This window comes from Prionailurus bengalensis, chromosome E3 (genome assembly GCF_016509475.1).
Source record: "Prionailurus bengalensis isolate Pbe53 chromosome E3, Fcat_Pben_1.1_paternal_pri, whole genome shotgun sequence".
NCBI lineage: Eukaryota > Metazoa > Chordata > Mammalia > Carnivora > Felidae > Prionailurus > Prionailurus bengalensis.
The window spans coordinates 11,450,585-11,469,813 of record NC_057357.1 but is presented as its reverse complement, the minus strand read 5'-3'; the positions used below and the strand labels follow the sequence as shown (position 1 = coordinate 11,469,813).

General features: G+C 44.2%; 1 protein-coding gene across 7 annotated transcripts in view; it reads right to left on the bottom strand.

Annotated features, from left to right (window-relative positions):
• GTF2I (general transcription factor IIi) overlaps window positions 1-17,911 on the bottom strand; it is a 111,696-nt gene extending 93,785 nt beyond the window's left edge. For all 7 annotated transcript variants that reach the window (XM_043561356.1, XM_043561360.1, XM_043561358.1 and 4 more), the window contains exon 1: window positions 14,984-17,911. The gene's annotated coding sequence lies outside the window, so the exon portion shown is untranslated. The remainder of the gene's footprint in view (window positions 1-14,983) is intronic.
• Window positions 17,912-19,229: the final 1,318 nt, after the last annotated feature.

Here is a 19,229-nt window from a genome sequence, read left to right as displayed (position 1 = left end):
AGTGAGAAGTATAAAATAACTTCAAGTATCATTTAATTCTAAGGAAAAAGTAAAATGGGATCTCAGACTTTTAAAAACATAAATTGTTAGGGTTCCTGGGTGGCTCACTCGGTTGAGTGACCCACTCTTGATTTCAGCTCAGGTCATGATCCCAGGGCCACGGGATGGAGCCCTGCATAAGGCTCTGCACTGAACATGAAGCCTGCTTGAGATTCATTCTCTCTCCTGCCTCTCTCTCTCTCTCTCTCTCTCTCTCTCTCTCTCTCAAATAAATAAATAAATAAATAAAATAAATGAACTGTTGGGATGCCTGACTGGTTCAGCTAGTGGAGCATGTGACTCTTCACTCAAGGTTGTGTGTTTGAGTCCTACATTGGGTATAGAAATTATTTAAAAACCAAATCTTTAAGTACAGTTATTTATAAGTTTCTTCAAAATGATGAGAACTAAAAGTTAAAATTCATCATCTGGGATGTTGCACATTTTGCCAAACATGGTCCCTAAAATAAATGGAAAGGATCTAATAGTTTGATCAGCCATCTTTATCCTTAACAAGATTTAGCTGCATGAAGATTAACTTGGGTTATCATATAATACTGTATTCTGACAATCTTCTAGGCTGCCTAAGTCTTTCTACCTTTGCAATTGATGATACTTAATACGTTCACGTTCTACCTATAATTACTAACAGCTAAAATATCTGTTTTTCAGGAGAAGAAACATTCATCCCTAAAATGTCAGTATGCATTGACTACAATCAGTTTGGACTGCAGACACAGAATTTGTGTCTCAAATTTTTCTCAACACGCTACCACTCGTTCTAATTACATCTACTCGGTAGCTTCTACAGAAAACGTGTTTAAGGTAACTCACTGACCCTATTCATGTGTCTTCTGAAGGATACCAAAGGAATTAACTTGACGTGTTTATGACAAGGGGGGCATTTGGCTGACATATTTTACAAAGAACTTTATTTGTATTTAAAAATTTTTTATATGTTTTTACTTATTTTTGAGAGACAGAGACAGATCATGAGTGGGGAAGGGGCCGAGAGAGGGAGACACAGAATTCAAAGCAGGCTCCAGACTCAGCTGTCAGCACAGAGCCGGAGGTGGGTGGGGCTTGAACCCATGAACCCCAAGATCATGACCTGAGCCAAAGTCAGACGCTTAACTGACTGAGCCACCCAGGCACCCCAAGCAGAACTTCTTTTTAAAATCTAACGACAGGGGCGCCTGGGTGGCTCAGTCGGTTGAGCATCCGACTTTGGCTTGGGTCAGGATCTCACAGTTTGCGAGTTCGAGCCCCTTGTTGGGCTCTGTGGTGACAGCTGGAGCCTGGAGCCTGCTTTGGATTTTGTGTCTCCCTCTCTCTCTGCCCTTCCCATGCTTATGCTCTGTCTCTCTCTGTCTCTCAATAATAAATAAACGTTAAAAAAACATTTAGAGACCCCTAAAAAAATAAAATAAAATCTAAGAACAGCTTATACCTTGGAAAAACAAGGTAAACTGTTCAAGATTACAGAATTGTTAAGTAGAATCTAATCAAGATCTGACTTAATTCTCCATGTTCTTTCAAACCACACCACCTACTATAAAATTTAATCTGACTTTTAACGTTCCCCAAATGCCACTATTCACAGTATTTAAATTCCAGAAAAACATTTAGTTTTCAAAGACTTGGACAAAATAAAAATTCCCAGCCTCTAGAGAAAAAGTTTATCCTCAATTCTAAAGAGAGAGTTTCATTATCCCAAATTATTTCCACACAAAATACTTATTAACAAAGCCAAGCCTGGCACACACCAAGTGATCAAAGTTAACAACTAGTCAGGGAACAGACAGACATCATGTGCCAACCGACAGAACTTACTAGAACTGTGATACTCCCGCCTAAATGCATGGACAAACTCAAATTGAGGGACATTCTGTAAAATGACTACCCTGTAACCTTCAAAAAGTTCAAGAGTACGGAATTCAAAGACTGAGAAACTGTTCTAAAGTGAGGTGTACTAGAGGGACAAGACACCTGGGTGAAAATGTGATCCTGGATTAGACCCTTTTGCTACAAAGTAACATCTGGCAAAACCTGAATGAGGTTTCTGGGTAACAGGTGTGTGGGAAATTTCTGTTTGCTGCTCCTGTAACTATTTTGTAAGTTTACAAGCGTTCCAAAATAATTTTTAAAGCACTAAGTACCTATGTGCCAACGAAGAAGCTAATTAAAATTTCTCTACTTTTGCCTTACTTCATGGGTGTTAAAGTCTTGCTGTTTTTGCTATCAAAGGTAAGTAGAATGTTAGAACTGGGAGAAAGGCAAAGGATGTTAAATAGTAACTTATGGATTACAATTTGTCTCTATTAGCTTCAATAAAACTGGAAATGGGCTGTTTTTCTCTCTGTTTACATTTGAAAGAGGGGAGCCCAGAAGTGAAAGCACATACACACACTTCACTTCAAAGGTTATCAAATTTCTCTACAGACTGCACATCAACTGGTAAACCCGGGGTCTTTTAGTTTGGACGGTATTTGTCACTGACCGTACTTCTGTCAATGGGTAGGTGGGGGGAGCCTCGCACCCCAGCACCAGCACAGTGGTATCCTGCATAGTGAGCACTCTTCACACGTGCTGAATTCAACAATGAACACTGGGCTCCTGGCTGGTGTTTTCTCCCAATACTAGAACTTAGTCCCACTGCATGCTATCAAATAGTAGATCACTGGATAGAATGCATGTCAGAATATGTAATCGATAATGTGAACCCAGGTATGCGTACGTGATTTTCAACCTTGTAGCTATCTTCTTTACTAACAGTTAAGTAAAATTACTAGTTTATCACTAATATCTTCCCTATACTTTTTTTTTTTTTTTGAGAGAGAGAGAGCGAGCGAGCGAGAGAGCGCATGAGCGTGAGCAGGAGAGGAGCAGAGACAGAGAAAGAGACACAGAATCGGAAGCAGGCTCCAGGCTCTGAGCTGTCAGCACAGAACCCAATGGGGGGCTCCAGCTCACGAGCTTGTAAGATCATGACCTGAGCCAAAGTTGGACGCTTAACCGACTGCGCCACCCAGGAGCCCCTCATTACCTATACTTTATAAACGTTATTATCAGAACTGGAAATTAGTATACAGTGGTGGTTAAGCGTGGGCTCTGAATCCAACTACTTAAGTTTATACTAAAACAATCCCTTAGGGGGCGCCTGGGTGGCTCAGTCGGTTAAGCATCTATCTGACTCTTGACTGGGCTCAGGTCATGATCTTGCTGTTAGTGGGATGGAGCCCCGCGTAGGGCTCTGCATGCGGAGCCTGCTTGGGATTCTCTCTCTCTACCATTCTCCTGCTCGTGCCTGTGCGTGCTCTCTCTCAATGGATAAATAAACTTAAAAAAAAAACAAAACCAAAACATTATCCCTTGTGGTGCCTGGCTGGGTCAGCTGGTAGAGCATACAACTCTTGATATGGGGGTTGTGAGTTCAAACACCCATGCTGGATGTAGAGATTACTTAAAAATCTTTAAAAAACAAAAATCAAAAAACCTGTCCCTCACTATGGGTTGTTTTGGATTAGTTAGCATCCCCACAACCTCATTTTCCTCAACTTTCAAATGGGAGTCCTAATAAAGCCTGCCTACCTTGGGACACAGGATTGATTGCTCTGACAAGTGCCCTGATTCAGGTAGCGCTTAGAATAGCAAACACATAAAAAACACTTTAAAAATGTTACTAGTGACTGGTATTCTTGCCCAACTCTTACTGCCCCTCAAATTTTGAAACATCCCAGAGAGCTTGTTACTTTTAATATTTTTTTAAAGATTTTAGGGGCGCCTGGGTGGCGCAGTCGGTTAAGCGTCCGACTTCAGCCAGGTCACGATCTCGCGGTCCGTGAGTTCGAGCCCCGCGTCAGGCTCTGGGCTGATGGCTCAGAGCCTGGAGCTTGTTTCCGATTCTGTCTCCCCCTCTCTCTGCCCCTCCCCCGTTCATGCTCTGTCTCTCTCTATCCCAAAAATAAGTAAACGTTGGAAAAAAAAAAAAAAAAGAAAATACATAAAGATTTTAAGTAATTTCCACACCCAACATAGGGCTTGATTTACAAGCCGAAATGAACAGTTACATGCTTCACTGACTGAGCCAGCCAGGCGCCCCAAGCTTGCTACTTTTAAATTTGCAATTTGCAATTACTGGACTGGTTTAATATTAGTCCTCCTAATAAATCAAAATCTGTCCCTGTGGCATCTTCCTCCTGGAAGAGCCTTATTCCACAAAAAGGCCCTTTCAATGCACTGTGCTCCTCCAACACTCTCATCTCAGAATGAGCATCCCCAGTCTGTCCTGTGCTTTAGTCCTAACATCTTTTTACCTTTACCACACCATCCTCAAAATATTCCCATTTGTCCAGGCCATGCCCCAGAATTGGACATAACATTCTGGGTAAGATCAGTTCATCAGACTCTACACTAGGACCTGCAACTCCCAGAATTTCCTTATTCCTTGCCTATTACCACGGAGAAATATTTTAATTCACATTTCTAAGAGCTTATCTCCACAGGCTTAATAGGTATTTTCCAAAGAGAAGAAAATTAGGTTAGCGCTTCATTCAAAGGTTCCATTTTACAAATATTTAATAACGGAATGTAAAATCATAATTTATATCGTTAACATATATACTTAACATATATACTTCAGCAGACAAAAGAAACAGAGCCAAAGACCCATTTTAGTTCACTTAACTTCCATTAAATGTTAGAAATTCTATGTGATGGCAAGGGCTTCGAAATAAAATTAGAAATCCCTAAGACAAACCTTTGTTCAGATTTGATTTTTAAGTCAAGGCTTTTAAGTTTGTATAGTTGGCTCTGCTTACATTTTAAAATGTAAGTGCACGGAGCCCACGACCCTGAGATCAAGACCTGAGCTGAGATCACGGAGTTTGACGCTTAACTTACTGAGCCACCCAGGTGCCCCTGAAAGGTCAGGATTTGAAATGATCTGTAACTGTGTTATACATATACTTAAAACTTGACACCCTTTTCCACCATGTTTCAAAAACATGTTGAGATACCTAACAAAAATAGCTACATTTTATTTTTTTTAAAAACCCAGGTAAGGGGTGCCCGGGTGGATCAGCCCATTAAGTGCTGGACTCATGATCATGTGGTCATGGAATCGAGTCCCTTTTGGGCTCCATGCTGCGAGTGGAGCCTACTTAAGATTCTTTCTCTCTCCCTCTACCCCTCTTCCCCACTCATTCTCTCTCTCTCTCTCTCTCTAAAAACATTTTAAAAAGCCAGGTAAAAGGAAGAATGGCAAATGAATAAAACGAAACTGGGGAAAGAAGGTCTGCCCAAGTGAGGGATCCCACGTTCAGTCCTCAGCCTCAGGGTAGCCAAAGCAAGGGTCTTGAAAAACAAAAAATCTTACCAGCTATTCAGGAAGATCTGTAACTTTTCTTGGTACTACAGTTTGAGAGAAATTGTTTGCAAATGTAGAAATTATCCTTTGAAACTGATAGTCCTTTAAAAAGCAGCAGCTTACTCTGCCAATACACAAACAATGTATCCCTTTGACCTTACTACAAGCTTAAAAATCATTTCGTACTGGAAAAGCTGGATCACTTGTTCTTTTTCTAACTTTGTATAAATGGGAAGAGGAAATGAAAATCAAGTAACTATGATCTAAAAAGCCCATCTTTTTTTAGTATACTGCTCACAGATGTTAGGCAACAGAGCACAGTATTTATGAACGTCAATTCTGGAATGACACCCAAGTTCTGAATTCAAGTTCTATCTACTAGAGAATGACTGACCTTGGGATTCTTTAACCCCAAACTTACTAGTCTTGAAAATGACAAGAATAGGTGTACCTACCTTACACACTTATCAGAACGTAAGTTAAGTACTTGACAGTGTTTCACACAAGCGTTCAGTAAATTAACCATTTAAAAATTTAAATTTTATTAGTTACTTGCAAAACACACATTTATGTATCTATTTACATACAAACTCTCCAAATCCAAGTCTGATAAAATGAAAATTTCCCAACTAATTGCTTTAATTACTACTAAATAAAATAACCTATTGTCTGATAGGGCAGGAAAACTAATAGAAAGTGTCAAAATAAGTCACTGCTTTTGTTCCCCCATTTATTTTTTTTTGTTTTTCCCAACTTCATTGAGGTATAACTGACATATAACATTGTGTAAGTTTAAGGTATAAAAAAATCATCGCTCTGAAATGCTTTTAAAGCATCCATGTGTCAGCATGAAAAGTTGTTTACATCAAATGTAGTCCTCAAAAATTATGTTTTAGGGGCACCTGGATGGCTGTTGGGTGGTTAAGCGTCCGACTTTGGTCAGGTCATGATCTCATAGTTCGTGGTTTTGAGCCTCACGTCAGGCTCTGTGCTGACAGCTCAGAGCCTGGAGCCTGCTTTGGATTCTGTGTCTCTGTCTCTCTCTCTGCCCCTCCCTTGCTTGCGCTGTCTCTCAAAATTAAAAAAACAGTAAAAAAAATTTTTTTAAATAGGTTTTAGATTTAAGTTAAAAAAGTCACCTTACTCCAAATACCTAAAACAAAGAAACTAGACTGAATATACACAATGAACTAAAGAGTCTTTACCCTGAAGCTCTCAACAATATAATTTGCCTAGACCAGTATTTTCCAAGAAATAGATTGTCCTGCGGCTTCACAGAATAGCTTACACACCCAGAAGGCCCTCAATATGTTGGGTAAGTGAATAAATAAGTACTGTTCCAAAAGCAATAAGGGATCTCTTCTTTTCCAAAGCTTAAAATACAGCAGATGAATAGTGAATAGCTCACTCATTTTGCTAGTATAAGAAAACTGTTTTTCCTAAGATAAGGCTATAAATAAAGAAAATTATGAAATAAGTAGACTCAGAAAGTGAATATCTAGTTAAGTGACTACCGCACTGTTTCCCAACACACCCAAGAAAAATTATTCTAAAAGCTCTGCAGAAGCAAACAAGACGACAAAAATACAGAATCAGAAAATAATTTTTAACTTACTATAAAAAAACCACTGAGCTAAGGACTATGTGTGCAAACAGAATCAAAACTCACACAGCTATTCTCAAAAGTATGAGACCCATACAATCAGACATCTTCACAGGTTCTAACCAGGGCTCATTTTCACCAAATACCCTAAATTGCATCAAGCTCTTCACTACTCCCTACTTCTACAACTATACTATGACATATTCACGCACAGTAGTTTCTTTGCCATACCATAAAAACAAAAACTTCAAAAATCCAAAAGCCACTGTAAGGATTTAAAAAGGAAGTAAATCCTGACACGCCCTTCAACATGGACGAACCTTGAAGACATTATGCTAAGTGAAGAAAAACAGAAAAAGACAAATACTGTATGACTCCACCTAGATGAAGTCCCTAAAATCCTCAAAATCACCCACAGAAAGCAGAGCGGTGGGTTCAAGGGGGTGGGGTGAGGCGGAAAATGGGGATTATTATTTAATGGGCAGATTCAGGGGCGCCTGGGTGGCTCAGTCGGTTGGGCGTCCGACTTCGGCTCAGGTCACGATCTCGCGGTCCGTGAGTTCGAGCCCCGCGTCGGGCTCTGTGCTGACAGCTCGGAGCCTGGAGCCTGTTTCGGATTCTGTGTCTCCCTCTCTCTCTGACCTTCCCCCATTCATGCTCTGTTTCTCTCTGTCTCAAAAATGAATAAACGTTAAAAAAAAAAAATTTAATGGGCAGATTCAGGCTAAGAAGATGAAAGCGTCCTGGAGATGTGATAGTCGTAAAAAGTGATTGTCTCCACTGTACGTTTAAAAATGGTTAGAATGGGATGCTGGGGAGCCTGGGTGGCTCAGTCCGTTAAGCATCCAACGGTCTGTGAGTTCAAGCCCCCCATCGGGCTCTGTGCTGACAGCTAAGAGACTGAAGCCTGTTTGAGATTCTGTCTGCCTCTCCCTGCCCCTCCCCTGTTCATGCTCTAGTCTGTCTGTCTCTCTTTATCAAATAAAATAAAATATCAAATAAAATATCAAATAAACATTAAAAATTTTTCTTCAAAACATGGGTGCCTGGCTCCTTCACTTGGTACAGCATGTGACTCTTGATCTCAGGGTCATAAGTTTGAGTCCCACTTTGGACATGGAGCCTACTTAAAAAAGTTTAATAAAAATAAAAATGGTTAAAATGATTACTGATGTGATTTCTCTGTAGTACCTTTATTGAAAACATTATGTAGCTATCATAATAAATAATACACTACAAATAAATAAGCAATATAGGGCATGTGGGTGGCTCGGTGGGTTAAGCATCCCACTCTTGATTTCAGCTCAGGTCATGATCTCATGGTTCCTGAGCTAGAGCCCCATGTCGCACTCTGCGCTGGCAGCACAGAACCTGATTGGGATTCTCTCTCCCTCTCTCGCTCTCTGCCCCTCCCCCACTTGCTCTCTCTCATTCTCTCTCTAAAATAAATAAACTTAAATAAAACAGGGACAATAAAAATAAATAAGCAATATAAATGAAAAAACGGTCAAGTTCTGTGGTGTATGTATATTTCACAACTCTTTTTTAAGATCACTGTAAGGAACCACTTGAAAGAAAGAGGTGCTCATGTTAGAAATGGTAGTCCCAAATTTATTCTTTACAAAGGGAGCAAATGCATTTTACATAAACGCATTTATTCGATACTATTGGGAGATCTGTTCAGATCCATCCTTCTCCAAAAAAAAAAAAGCATCGACAAGAAAAACAATGACCCAGCAATTCCACTCTTAAGTATTTATATACAAAAGATTTGAAAACAGGAGTCAAAATGTACTGGGGAACCAATGTCCATAGCTGCATATTCATAACAGCCAAAAGTTAGAAACAATCTAAATGTCCATCAACAGATGAATGTATACATAAAATGTGGCGTATTATATAATGAAACATTATTCAGCCATAAAAAGAAATAAAGATCTGACACCTGCTACAACACAGATGAACCCTGAAAACACTTTGCTACATGAAATAAACCAGATACAAAATGACAAATGTTCTATGATTCCACTTACAAGAGATATGTAAAACAGGCAAGGGGCACCTGACTGGCTCAGTCAGTAGAGCAAGACTCTTAACTAGGGGTCGAGAGTTCAAGCCCCATGCTGGGCATAGGGCCTACTTAGAAGTGAACAAGTAAAAGAATAAAATAGGCAAATTCAGACACAAAAAGTATGTTTGAGGTTCCCAGAGACTGGGAGAGAGGATAAATGGTGAGTTATTACTTAATGGGTACAGAGTTTCTATTTGGGGTGACAAGCAAAATGTTAGAGATAGTGGTGATGACGGTACAACATTGTGAATGTAATTAATGCCAAAGAATAAAAAATGTTTAAAAAAAAAAAAAAAGAAAAAGCAGGAGGAAGAAGTGAAGCTAACGGATTTCCTTGTAACTGTTCAGACAATTTTCAAATGAATTCCAGAACTAGGGTTAATTTCTATTTCCTTACTTACAAAGCGGGCACAGGGAGATCGAGCCCGGAGTTGGGCTCTGCACTGATAGCTAGAAGAAGCCTGCTCGCGTTTCTCTTCCCTTCTCTCTGCCCCTCCCCCACTCACTCTTGCTCTCAAAATAAATAACCATTAAAAGTAATAATAATAATAATAATAATAATAAGCAAAGTGGGCATAATACATGCTGTCATCCTTCTCTGTCAAATTATCAATGAAATAATTTAAGTGTCTGGGGCCTGGACACAAATAGGATAGCTAAGCTTTTCTTACCTCCTTTAACTGCCCTGTAAAGGCAAGAAATTACAGGGGCACCTGGGTGGCTCAGTCGGTTAAGCGTCCGACTTCAGCTCAGGTCACGATCTCGCGGTCCGTGAGTTCGAGCCCCGCATCGGGCTCTGGGCTGATGGCTCAGAGCCTGGAGCCTGCTTCCGATTCTGTGTCTCCCTCTCTGACCCTCCCCCCTTCATGCTCTGTCTCTCTCTGTCTCAAAAATAAATAAACTTAAAAAAAAAAAAAAAAAAAAAAAAAAGAAATTACAAATACCTTTCAGTTCCTTTACTAGTTTTCTATCTCAAATACACCAACATCACCAGCAGGAAAAGAAGGCACTACCTCTAAAACTTATAAGGGCTAAAGACAGTAAATGGGTGCGGTGAACTTACGTGTTAAGTAAGCAATTCTAGAAGGTTATTTTTCAATTCAAATTCAGTATTCACAGGGTAGACATGTTTAGTCTCCATAATACAAATTTACAGATTCTGGGCTCATTTTAACTAGATACCCTAAATAAGACCAAACTCTTCAATACTCTCTGCTTGTAGAATTATACTGTAATATAATCATACAGTACTTTAAGGGGGAAAAAAAAACACACAATTTCCTTTGCCATCCCACAAAAACAAAACAACAGTCCCAGGGGAAAATCCCAAGAAGTCCTTGCCTTTCCAGAGCTTCTATTCTCCAATTTGGGAAGATAAATCTTGTAGTCAGTATTACTGGGACAATTTTTATTTTCTTTTTAAAAATTTTTTTAATGTTTATTTATATGAGAGGGAGGCAGAACGTGAGCAGGAGAGGGTCAGAGAGAGAGGGAGACACAGAATCCAAAGGAGGCTCCAGGCTCTGAACTGTCAGCACAGAGCCCAATGTGGGGCTCAAACTCAGGGACCGTGAGATCACGACCTGAGCAGAAGTTGGACGCTTAACCGATTGAGCCACCCAGGTGCCCCTTTATTTCCTTAGAAAATTCCATTTCTCTTGGGGTGCCTGGGTGGCTCAGTCAGTTAAGCATCCAACTCTGGATTTTGGCTCAGGTCACGATCTCACAACTGGTGGGATCGAGTCCGGCCTAGAGTGAGCTCTTGGAGCCTGCTGGGGATTCTCTCCCTCTCTCTGTCCCTACCCTGCTCGTTTGTTTGCACATGTTCTCTCGCACTCTCTCTCAAAATAAAAAATAAACTTAAAAAACTTTTCAATTTCTCAAAAGTATCAAACATGGTGCTTTTATTGCTAATATTTACTGAATGCTTACTGTTGGCCAGATACAATGCCAAGCAGTTTTACCTCCCTCAATCTTCCCAACAATCTACAAGAGAAACAGGTTCTATCATTATCTTTCCTATTTCTTAAAAGAGGGAAACTGAAGCACAAAAATGTGAAGTGAATTGCTCAAGGTAATAATCAGAAGTAGCACAAGCCAGGAGTTGAATCCAGGCAGTCTGATTTCGGAACCTGTGTCTATAGTCACACTGAGCCATCATCCTTCATCTCTTGCAATTTATAAATTCATTTCGTTTCTCAAGTTACATTGTAAACAGACTAATTCTTTAAAAATCCTCTACAGTTTTCAACCAAGTTACAACCAAGGTACAATGAGTCAATTCTCCCATCAACTCTGAAAATTCCTGACTATCTAGAACTTTCTCTTACTTTCCCACTAGGCCAAAGTGGAAAAAAAGCAGTGCCAGCAAGAAAACAGAAACAAGCCAGGGGTAGGAAGGCAAGGACTGTAGAAACAAAGAGAAAGAAAGAAAACAAAAACAGGAAAACTGCAGTGGGAGAGTTCCAGCAAACTACAGACAAGAGAGAAGAAAATAGTACAGGGCAAATGAGAAAAAATGGAAACTTGAGTATCAAGATACTACCTTCAGCACTCATGATGATTTAGCCGCATCATTTTTCCAGTGTACATATGACTTCTTAACTGTATTTCCCAGACAGGTCTCTCAGGCTACATACTGGTTAAGTGAATATACTGCGTGTTGTTATTTTAACAGCATTGATTACAAGGAATCTCAACTCTACAATTATAACCAACTGATTGATTGCATTTCCCATTTTCTTTCAGTTAGTAACAATGAATAAGCTTAACCGGAATGAAAGTATACAACTTTTAAAGAAAAGTGCTACCGGTGATTAGGAGATTGCTAGTGATAAAATTCTTGGCCATTCTCTTTAGGGTAAATTGTCTTCTAATGTACTTCTAAAAAGTGAAATGCTGTTCTCAGAATATTACTTCTCAAACAACTCTTCACAAAATACTTTCCCTTAGACATACCTAAAAATCACTCGATCAGCATCTGTTTCAGCTAGTGGTTAAAACAATTTCATGTTAATGATACCACAGCAGTTATGAGGAGAACTGCAATATTTACACTCATGTTTTCAAAGAAGAATGAAACCACGGTAGAACTGAATTAGGTGTGGAATGCAATGTACAAGCTAGTCAGCAATAATAACAGGAAAGGTTAAGTGTTTAGTGATTTGTCAGTGTTTTATTTACAGCTCTCTAATAACAACCTGGAGAAGGGCCATGGCCTTTTCTATTTTGTTTTGGAACACACGAGCAATCTACGGATCATCAAAAATGACAGAACATAACTGTAAACCAATCCCATTCCTTCTACCTAATTTGAGTTACTTTCTTCCAAAAGGAAATCCATTATAATAAAGGAAACATCTTCAAGACTTGTGCTCCAAGAAAACGCCAGAAACCTATATTTTAAGGACAGTCTTTGCAGTCATTATTAAAAGGGAACCAAATTGGCATGCCAGGCTGCTCAGTTAGTGGAGCAAGTGACTCTTGATCTCGAGGTCCTCAGTTCAAGCCCCAGGTTGGGCATGGAGCTTACAAAAAAAAAAAAAAAAAAAGTAAACCAAATCACTGGAGGTACCCGGGGCCTGGAAGGAGTGGGGTGGGGGGAGATTCTGGGTTACAGGTGCTCAGCACCTCCCCCATCTAAATGTCAAGTTCAGGCCTATCACACTCCTTTCTGGCTCCCAGACTTTAGACTCTGTGGTGGAGATGGGATGCCTCAGCCATCTCTGGGAGAAGATAATAAATGCCAGTGCCATAAATAAATTGATAAATGACTGAGTGGGGGGGAAAAAAAGCTAAGATTATTTAGTCTTCTAATTTTATCCTATACTTAAATCCATGGCTCCTTTTAAAACCGGAGACTCATTAAACTTTTAATTTCGTAATCATAGCTAACAAAAATTCTCAACTCTCAATCAGCTTTCCAAGCAATCGACAGTAAGCAGTCTGAATTATTTTTGGTTCTTTAAGACGCAGTTTTAAAGTAATAAAAAGCTTTAATGAGAATCTAGAATCCATTTCCCACACTTACAACTTAATTTTGCACCGCGGTGAATGGCTCTCAAAGTGCCGCGGTGGGGCGGCCTGGGAACTAGTTAGAAAGGCGAACGCCCGGGCCCCACCCCAGACCTGCAGAATCGGAATGTCTGGGGTGCGGCCGGGCAAAGTGTTTTAACAAGCCCTCCAGGGGTTGCTGATGCTCCAGACTTTGAAAGCCACTGGCTTAGGGGTTACGAGTCATACTGCCTAGGTTCAAATCTTGGAGTCAAGGTTGACTTGCTGAGTAATCAAGAGTAAACTACTCCGCTTCTCCAGACTTGCTCCTCATCTACACAGGGGAATTACGGGGCTGTTTTGAAGATTAAATAAGAAAATACGCGTTAAGCGCTTAAGAGCGATGCCGGGCACTTAAGAAACATTCAAATGTTAGCTATTCTTACTACTGTATACAAGGCTCTTGGGCGGGGAGTACACTTCGAGGGAGACAAAGGCGGAAAAAGCTTAATCCCTAGCCCTCCTACCTACCTACCTCCGGACTAGTACACAAGACAACCAAACACACTCCTTGGGTAAATAAAATAAAGATGCCCTCCTAGGGGCAAACAAGTTGATTGGGACCCCGTACGAACAAATTCTGACCGAACAACGCAAGAGACGGATTTAAGTGATGCCTATAAGCAAGAAGGGAGAGCTGAAGGGAAGAAAAAGTCCTTCCGGCCGAAAAGTGTGAGCCAAGGTCCAAACAAGTAGGCAAAAGGAAAGAAGCGCCAGGCAGAACTCGGGCTGAAGAACTGACAAAACACACAGTCGCAGGAGTAAATGTCACAGTCGTAGGCCTTAGTCTCGGGAGAAGGCTCGGCCTCCTCGGGGCACTCTAATGCACCCACATTTGCAAACTAACTTCCCCCTTTTGTTTCCTGAACACCCAAAGACTACTTTTCTGCATGGCCTATCAAGCCATTGTCTGCGAGAGGTGAGAAGTCTGCACGGAGCCACCCCATCAGCAGGAGCGAGCACTGCTCCAACAGTGTAAGTAGACCTCTGAACATTCTCAGCCGCAAAAAACAAAACAAAACAAAACCCAACTTGCTTTATTAAAGGGCAAAACTTGGATAAAAGTGGAGGGAGGGAGAGAGAAGGGAAAGAGGACAGTTTTTTATCTTCTTCCCTCCCCGAAACCCCGTCTGGGTGCTGGCGGGATCCAGACGGCTTATTTTCATGGCCTGAAGGCTGAGGTTTTCCTTCCGGTCATTGTGTTTATTTCCCCCAAAGAACCGGGCCCGCGGGGCCAGCGCGCCGGCCGGGCCCGGGACAAAGCCCACTCCGGGCTCCACCTGGGCGCGGGCAGGGGCGGGGAGGGGCAGGGGCGGGGAGGGGCGGCGCTCCCGGGCCCGCCGGCCCGCCGGCCGCAGTTACCAGGCAGCGCGGCGGCGCCGCCCCGGCCGCCCGCCGGCCAATCCGGCGCGTCTGCTGCCCGGGCGCACGAGCCCCGGAGACACCAGGCCGAGCGCGACCCCACGGCTCGGGCCTGGCACCGCGCGCGCACCCGCACCGCCCGAGATGGCCAATCAGCGGCCGGGCATGCGCAGCCCGCAGGCTCGCTCGCGCGCGGGCCTCACGCGTGAGGCCCCCCCACGCAGCGCCAGCGCGCGCGCCCCTCCCCCACGCGCACCCAGGCGCGCGCGTGCAACTGTCGTCCCCCGCGACCGCGTCTGCTCCTGCCCCACCCCCACGCCGGCTGGCCGGGTGGTTGGGGGGGGGGTGGTCGGGTACCCCCACACTGCCGCCGACGACCCCCAGACCCCAGTGTGTGCAGGCCCCGGAGGGGGCGCGTCTCAAATAAAGGCCCTACTCGCGATGGCAACCGGGGCGGGGGACGGGGGATGAGGCGACAGGGACTCACCCGAGTGCAGCCGCCTCCAGGCAGCGCCGGGGCCGGGGGAGCAGAAGGGAAGCGAGTGTGGGCCGCGCGAGAGCTGCAGCCGCGGCGGAGCAGCTTCAGGCTGAGGCGAGTTGGCGAGCGGGCAGGAGGTGAGAGGGCGAGGGGCCCGGGCGTCTCGGCCGAGCTCCTGTCACCGCCGCATGGCCGCCCCGGCAAGGCCTCGCTCAGCACCTAGATCCGATCACAGGGGACCGAGGGAGAGGCCGGGGTAACCGCGGCAGGCGGGCGGCCTCAGCTAGAGAGCGCGTGCGGGGAAGCGGGGGGGCGATCGGTGGCCCCTTTTCTCTGCTCTCCGAGCTTCTCTCTCACCCTCCTCCTCCTCCTTTTTTTTTTTTTTTTTTTTTTTTTTTGTTCCTCGAAGGCGCGCTGCGCGTGCGCACCCGCAGCGCCGCCCAGCGGGAGTTGTAGTTTCTGGTCGGTCCCCACCAACGCGACGGCGGGGGCGGTGGACTACGACTCCCAGGAAGCCTCGCGCGGGCGAGCCCCGAACCCGAGGACGCGGCGAGCGCGGCGCCCGGCCCTCTCCGGCAAGGACTGTCAATGGAGGCGCGGGTGGTGGGAGCAAGAACATGGCTGCACCTGGGGCCTGCGCGGCCGCCTGGGTGGGGGAGGGGAGCCGGGGCACGGGGGCGCAAATCTAGGCCGGGGGTAGCCCCCGCCCCCTCACTGCCCGGATGCAGCCGGCCTCAGCCACCGTCCAGGACTCGCACCCACTCTTGCACCCCAGATTCCCTGCCGATTGCGAGGCCGGAACTCGGCAGAGGCCGGGGAGCCCCAGCCGGCCTGCCGCTCTCGGTGCTCCGCCAAGGGACTTCCTCCGCGCTGCACCACCCTTCGGGACACAAAGAACTTCTGTTAGTTTTGAAAAGCTTGCCTCAAAAGCGTCCGAAAGAGACTGTTGCCCCAACTTTGGACGGGCGACGGGAGGGGACGCTCCTGTTTTTATTTACCGCCCCTCACCCCAGGCTTGCTTTCCTCACGCCCCCTCACTCAACATTTAGAAGGAAAGTTGAGGGAAAGCCACCGAGTGAGAGCAGAAAACCTGCCGTGTAGCCCGTTTTGTTCTGTCAACCGCGAAGAAAGGTTACCGAAACCTCTCCCCCCGCGACTAATTCTTTTGCCTCTCAACTTGAGCTCTCGAATTTCGAAAAGGATGAGACATTGCTGTTCACCTAAGCGAAACTCCAAAGTTTACCAAACTCGAGCCCCAAGGGCTTAGACAGTTCTGTAAAGCACAAGACCGAGTGATTTTGCGATTTTTACCCCCCAGCGGAGATGGGGGGGACCACGCCGGCCATCCTCCCCCTCCCCCTCCTCCTCGGTAGGTGGCGACCACGGCGCTTTTTCCAGCCTTTGTCGCTGGAAAGAAAACTTTCCGAGCAGCCAGGCTTTTGATGTAGGTCCAAGACCTTCCCTTTGACTCTTCGTTCCAGATTGGCGTTCCCCATCTTTCTTGCAATAGACCGCACCCATAAGGCAGCCGAATCTAGAATTTCCATGCTGGGATTCTTTAAGATAGAGGGAGACTTTAAAGATCCCTGCAGAAGCGGTCCGATTGCAGATTTCCACATTTTTACGATTTCCCCTGCAACGTTTTTACAGGCATTTTGTCCCCGCCTAACCCGATTGTGACTCTCCTTTGTCGAGTCTCTCCAAAGCGTTCATTTCGTTTTCATGAAAAGTTTTCTTTTTGCGCTCGTATTTCATTAACATACTGGACTATTAAATTGCGTATTCCCAGTAGCACGTAAAAGTGACATCTATGTAAGGAACAAACCAAATTTTGAGAAAGTCTGCAATTGAGCTGATGGGAGCAGTCAGCCTTCCAGGGACAAACATTCAGCCGCTGTGAGCACCGGTGAGTACGTTTTATGCGGCCGCAGTCTTAGATGGTTTCCTGAGGACACTGGATGTTGAGGACAGTGAAGGAAGGATTCACTGGGTGAAATGTCATGAAGTAGCATTTGGAAGTGTTAGAAAGTGAGTTAGTTGGTAAGGCTAAAAAAAAAAAAAAAAAGTTCATTTGGCCAAGATCATGCCTGTCACCATTAAAAACTTGTTTGGGAGGTAGCCCCTCGCTTCTATGCATTTAACACTTCAGTGTGGAATTTTGAAACTGCTGCTTCCTGAACAACTCCCAACTTCTTTGAGGGTGAGGCAGTTCCTAAAAACTCTTAAATCCTGGGGCGCCTGGGTGGCTCGGTCGGTTGAGTGACCGACTTCGGCTCAGGTCATGATCTCACGGTTTGTGAGTTCGATCCCGGCCTCGGGCTCTGTGCTGACAGCTCAGAACCTGGAGCCTGCTTCGGATTCTGTGTCTCCCTCTCTCTCTGCCCCTCCCCCGCTCATGCTCTGTCTCTCTCTGTCTCAGAAATAAAAAGACATTAAAAAAAAAAAAGGATTTAAAAAATAAATAAATACATACATACATACATAAAAATTCTTAAATCCTAAAACACTTTCTCAAGCTTTAGCTAGCTTTGAATTGCCTCTAGATTGAAAGCTGGCCCTTCTGGGACAACGAACAGCGTATGGAATGGTGTGTGCTTTGAAGGGTGTGTGGAGGCCAACTCTTTTTTCTTTTCTTTCTTTTTTTTTTTTTTTAAATCTGCCTACTGTTGTTGGGGGCTGTACCCCTCACATTTCTGTCTTATAGTCACGGATACACTTTTATGGTCTTTCCGAAGGCCTGGCTCACCACCTTGGCAGTTGCCCTTACACTTGTTCCTTTTTGTTGGCCAGTCGGTCCCTCTCCTCGGGGACAGGTGCCGCGTTCATTGTGATCGTGGTGATGAGCCACTGAATACCATCTCAGCACCTCGAGTTGTTTTTCCATAGGATCAAATTGCTGGTTTGGGGGGGGGGGTTGTGCAGCAGATGGGAAAAAAAAAAAACACCACGACTTGTGTTTAGGGGTGGAATCTTTTGTTAAGTTGCACTCAGCTCACTGTGTTCAGAATCACACTCAGCATAGCAAGATGTGTATGCTCAGCTTGATGCGCAGCTCTTGGATCGTGCTCACTTAAGACCAAAGGGCACAGAAGCCAACAGGTGGCAGAACCTTGGAGGTTATTTATTTTGGATTTTTTCAAATATTTCTCTTTTTAACGTTTATCCTGGTGTGTGCAGATGAGTATCCATATAGCATGACTCCATCCTACTGAATACCTGAGAGACAAAAGCCAAGTCTAATGGGCCTTGGCCAGTCAAGAGATGGATCTAGACCAGCTGTGAACTCTTACACCAGGCACAAATGCATTTTCATGTAGACTGGGTTTACAGCCTTGTTGACTGCTTTTTTTTTTTTTTTTTAGGTTAATTTATTTTGAGAGAGACAGCTTGAGTGGGGAAGGGGCAGAGAGAGAGAGGGAGAGAGAGAATCCCAGGCAGGCTCTGTGCTACCTGCGTAGAGCACGATGTGGGACTTGAAGTCACAAAAGCGCGAGAGCATGACCTGAGCCAAAACCAAGAGTCGGACGCTTAACCGACAGAGTCATCAGGTGCCCCCACTACTTTTAAATAGCAAGTGGTAATGTCTGAATGTGTTCACCAGTCTTTAAAAAAAAATGATCAGGGGCGCCTGGGTGGCTCAGTTGGTTCAGGGGCCAACTTCAGCTCAGGTCATGATCTCGCAGTTCATGAGTTCAAGCCCCGCAGCAGGCTCTGTGCTGACAGCTGGAGCCTGCTTCAGCCTCTGTGTCTCCCTCTCTCTCTCTGCCCTTCCACCGCTCTCTCTCTCTCGCGCTCTCTCTCTCCTTAAAAATAAATAAACATTTAAAAGTAAAAAAATAATCACATTCTCCTGGGGTTTTTAATGCTTGGTATCAGAAGTCTGCCTTCTCCATTAGCATGGGACTATTTGACACGGACCCACCCTGGATAGGAAACCCTGACCACCCATGCCGACAGAACCATGCTCACGCCACTTGGTCAAGGTTACCGTTGTTGAGAGATCATTTAATGCTCTTTTTAAAGATACTCTTTTGAATCCAAACTGCATAAGTTAATCTTTCTGTGACTCTGTCATGTATTTTCGATCGTCCAAAATGGGCATTCTAAGCAAAAGTTGAAGTGCTTTTGACACACCCATTTTTCACAACACACCCAGTCTTTTGTTTGTTTGTTTGTTTGTTTGTTTGTTTAAAGATCTATTTTTAATTTTCAAGTAATATCTACACCCATCCTGGGGCTCAAACCCACAAGCCTG